This window comes from Meles meles, chromosome 16, assembly GCF_922984935.1.
Source record: "Meles meles chromosome 16, mMelMel3.1 paternal haplotype, whole genome shotgun sequence".
Taxonomy (NCBI): Eukaryota; Metazoa; Chordata; class Mammalia; order Carnivora; family Mustelidae; genus Meles; species Meles meles.
Window position 1 is genome coordinate 69,800,413 of NC_060081.1, and position 4,880 is coordinate 69,805,292.

Here is a 4,880-nt window from a genome sequence, read left to right on the forward strand (position 1 = left end):
AGCGGGGAGTCTGCTTCTTCCTCTCCCTCTGCCTCTCCCCCTGCTCATGCTCTCTCTCTCTGTCTCTGTCAAATAAATAAATAAAATCTTTTTTTTTTTTTAAGATTTTATATATTTATTTGACAGAGACAGAGAGAGCACAAGCAGGGCGAGCAGCAGGCAGAGAGAGAAGCAGGCTCACTGCTAAGCAAGAAGCCCATCGAGGGACTCGATCCCAGGACCCTGAGATCATGACCAGAGCTGAAGGCAGACACTTAACTGACTAACTGAGCCACCCAGGTGTCCCTGTTTTTCTCCTTTTGCCAGGAAGTTGAAGCACAGAGAAATGAAGTCATTGCTGAAGGCCACGCTGCTGAATCAGATTTCGAACACAGGCTGCCTGGTTCTAAGAGGCTGCCTCCCAACCGATGATGCCGTGATGCTATCCATTAACTCCGGGTAGGGGACCTCAAAACAGGGACGGCAGCCGCCAAGTGACAGTGTTTCTCTTCGCAAGCTGAGGGGATAATAAGATGTGCCCCCAGTCCCTTGCCTTCTCAGGAGATTAATGCTTAGAGCAGAGCTAATACTTCCTGCTGGTTTGAATTTAACGATTCTACATAGACTTTCTTGCATTTTTCCAGGATTTACCTAAGCCTCAGGTCCAGGGCTTGGTCACCTGGTTTCCACCGCTCTCCTGGAGAACTGGAAAATTCGCATAGTCGGTTGTGCACTTGTCTCGCAGAGATTTTCAGTAAGTAGGTACCCGATCCCAGAGAAACCTTCCTGGACCAGCGAAGGTTAACTGGTGGCTTTTTTTTTTTTTTTAAGTGGTGGCTTTTTAACAAAAATACCTTATTTTCCTTTTTTTTATTTTTAAAGATTTTTATTTATTTATTTGACAGAGATCACAAGTAGGCAGAGAGGCAGGCAGAGAGAGAGGAAAGGAAGCAGGCTCCCCACTGAGCAGAGAGCCCGATGTGCAGCTGGATCCCAGGACCCTGAGATCTGACCTGAGCCAAAGGCAGAGGCTTTAACCCACTGAACCACCCAGGTGCCCCCCAATCAAGTTTTTCATAGCTGCTTTTTTTTTTTTTCTAATTCTCTTTCAAGACAGTGTTTTTGCTTTATTTAAAAAAAGCGACCATGATTTTTGTTTTGTTTTGTTTTCCAGAGTCTAGGACAATTCTACAGAACGTCCCATAATTTGGCTTTGGCTGATTGTTCCCACAGGTTTCAGTTCAGATTCAAAACTATTTTGGCAAACTACTACAGGCGTGATGGTGTGCATGTCCTCTCCTGGGGAATCGTTTTTAAATTTCTAACAAGGTGACAGTTCAATCTTTTGGAGGAGAAAATTTTGAAATCACTGAAAGGAGTACCTTGGCCTAGGTCCCGTCTACTTCTTAGTTGGCGAACCCAGACTAATTTTGGTTTCTGTTTCCCTCTGTGTCTATGTAGTTCATCAGCCTTCTGTGTTCTTAAAAACGGACACCCCTCCCCCACCCCTGTCTCCCACCGCCATAGTATGCTTTTTTTTTTTTTGGTCAGCACTCAGCTAAAAAAAAACCAAAACACTTTTTTTTATTATTTTTGCACACGACTCGGTTTTCTCCAACAAGGCCTGAACTGCTATTGTTTGCTGCAAACTTCTTTGCATCCAATCCTTCCTCTTTTCAAGATAAGGCCTGTTTTTCCCAGGGTTCGGGGAACCACACCTACAAGAGCTGTTCCAGGCACGTACAGCATTGTTTTCCTTTCCCTGATAAGCTTCTTCTGCTGGGAGCACTCCCTTTGTCTCTTACCTGTCTCCACAGTGCTCTGCGATTCGTTTTTATTTTCTTGTGATAGTGTGGCGGTTTCTGTTCTGATGCCCATTGATTACCCCTGTGTGGTCTGTTCTTGATAGCTGCTTAGCTGACCATCCCTGGAATCCTGGCTCGATTCTAAAGCTTGAAACAGAGCATGTATCAGAACCCTTTGGGGGTGCCCGGGTGGCTCAGTTGGTTAGGAATCTGCCTTTGGCTCCGGTTAGGATCTCCGGAGTCCTGGGATCGAGTCCCATGGTGGGCTCCCTGCTTGGCGGGGAGTCTGTTTCTCCCTCTCCCTCTGCCCTTCCCCCTCCTTGTGTGCTCTCTCTCTCAAGTAAATAAAGTATTAAAAAAAAGAGAGAGAGAGAGAGAACCATTTGTATATGTGCTGCCGAAGCGAGCACGAGAGAGAACCCTTTGGAGGGCTTGTTAAATCCTAACTGCTGGTGGGTTAAACCTCTGCCTTCGGCTCGGGTCATGATCTCAGGGTCCTGGGATCGAGCCCCGCATCGGGCTTTCTGCTCGGCGGGGAGCCTGCTTCTTCCTCTCTCTCTCTGCCTGCCTCTCTGCCTACTTGTGATCTCTCTCTGTCAAATAAATTAAAAAAAAAAAAATCCTAACTGCTGGTCCCTACCTCCAGAATTTCTGATTTAGTAATTGTGGGGAAGGGTGGAGGGTCTGCATTTCTTTCTTTCTTTCTTTCTTTTTTTAAGATTTTATTTATTTATTTGACAGATCACAAGTAGGCAGAGAGGCAGGCAGAGAGAGAGGGGGAAGCAGGCTCCCCGCTAAGCAGAGAGCCTGATGTGGGGCTCGATCCCAGGACCCCGAGATCATGACCTGAGCCGAAGGCAGACTTAACCCACTGAGCCACCAAGGCACCCCGAGGGTCTGCGTTTCTAACGCGTTCCGGGAAATGTTAATGCTGCTGGTTCACGGCCTTTATTTTGAGAATCACTGGCACAAGCTGGCATTTATATAATAGCAAGCCAATGATACCAAAGTATTTAATTAATTAATTAAATTTTTTTTAAAGATTTTATTTATTTATTTGACAGACAGAGATCACAAGTAGGCAGAGAGGCAGGCAGAGAGAGAGGGGGAAGCAGGCTTCCTGCTGAGCAGAGAGCCTGATGCGGGGCTCGATCCCAGGACCCTGAGATCATGACCTGAGCCGAAGGCAGAGGCTTAACCCACTGAGCCACCCAGGTGCCCCAATTAATTAATTAAATTTTAAAGTAAGCTCTACTCCCAACATGGGGCTCGAACTCATAACCCCAAGATCAAGAAATTGCAGGCTCTATGGAGCCAGGCAGGCGCCCCTATCCTGAAATATTTCAAAAGCAAATTACAGACATTATGACACCCACAAAACTTGACCACCCCTCTTCTCTGGGGCTCAAACCTCTGCTTTCCCTTGTTCCCACATCTAATCCATCTTGACGTTTTCTCTGTTCTAGCTTCCATCTGTACCCTCCCCGCCCTTTGCTCCTGCCGTCCTAGCGCAAACACAGGTCGCCTCTCACCTGAATACTGGAGCCACTTCCTACCTGGTCCTCTCCCCCTCCTACCCACCCCCCACCCCACCCCCGCCCCCCAATCACCCACATGATCTTTGGTGCGTGAGTCAGATCATGTCACTCTGCCGAAAACACATCCAGTGGCTGTTGCTGTCACAATTGCAAACTTTTACAACTGACAAGAGCTTGCATGCCTCCTTGCCTGCCATTAACATTTACTTCTGCTTGGCTCGGCCGGCCCACTCCAGCTGCACCAGAGGCCTCTGGGTTCTGCCTACACCAAGCCGTCCTGAAACAGGTAATCCCGGTTGCTTCCAGGGATGGAAACTTGGCATCTCGGGGAGAGCAGAAGGAAGGAGATTTTTACCCTAACCCCTTGTAACTTTTTAGTTCTTTTTTTTTTTTTTTTTTTAAGATTTTATTTATTTGACAGAGAGAGCGAGCGCTTGAGCCGGGGAGCGGCAGGCAGAGGGAGAAGCAGGACCCTGCTGAGCCAGGAGCCCCATCGTGGGACTCGATTCCAGGACCCGGAGACCTGAGCCTAAGGGAGCCGCTTCACCCACTGAACCACCCAGCGTCTCTGTAACTTCTTAATTCTGAACCTCATTAACATAGTATCTATTCAAAGTGAATAAATAAACAGTCAAAACTAATAAGTAGTTTTGTGGTTGCTCTCTGGCCCATCATAATAAGCTATTTCTTTCATATCGCTGATCACAACCTGTAATGATTTTGCTTTTGGGTTAAACTTTTGTTTTCTGCCCCTCCCTGCAGCCCGGGTGTACAAACTCCCTGAGAGCAGGTCTTGCTCTCTGTGGCCCCCTGTATAGTCCCAAGGGTCAGCAGAGTGCCTGGGAAGGTAGTAACTTGATGAATATTGTTGAATGAGTAAATCTTGTACAGTGCAGACAATGTGGGGAGGCATGTGCAATAAAATCACCTCGGGGTTCAGAACTTGCCTATCTGAACCCCGGACCTGCTGGAACGGAGCCTCCAGGGGCTCGGGATTGTGGAGCACACTGAGAGCTCGAGCGTCCTCGGCAGGCGTTCTGCCAAGGGATTGTGGCTATTTGAACACGTCAGAGTCGATCCAATGACACTGGAATCACGTTAGCTATGTCGGGTCTTAGCTTTCCTGCCTGCAAAATGGGCCGAGTGGACTAACATTCTCCTTCCATCTTTAGGATTTTTGCCATATTCTTGTACTACCTACATTATTTATTTAGTTATTCTTGAAATCAATTCGCTGATTTTTTATATAAAATTTATATAAATTTTATTTCAAAAGGAAACGTTAGGGGTGCCTAGGTGGCTCTGTCGGTTAAGTGTCTGGCTCTTGATTTTGGCATGGATTGTGATCTTGGGGTGGTGGGATCAAGCCCCATGTTGGGTTCTGCGCTCACTAAGGAATCTGCTTGAGATTCTCTCCCTCTCCCTCTGCCCCTCCCCCACAACGCATGCTCTCTGTCTCTAAAATAAATACATCTTTTTTTTTTTAAAAGGGAGCATTGGGGCGCCTGGGTGGCTCAGTGGGTTGGCTCAGGTCATGATCCCGGGGTCCTGGGATGGA

The 4,880-nt window shown here is 47.3% G+C and overlaps 1 long non-coding RNA gene across 1 annotated transcript; it reads left to right on the forward strand.

The window, feature by feature from the left end:
- The first annotated feature begins 300 nt into the window (after nt 1-300).
- On the forward strand, nt 301-3,932 carry LOC123926447. The gene is made up of 3 exons (XR_006815266.1): nt 301-438; nt 624-733; nt 3,744-3,932. It is a non-coding gene; the product is annotated as an uncharacterized LOC123926447 (long non-coding RNA).
- The last annotated feature ends 948 nt before the right edge of the window (nt 3,933-4,880 follow it).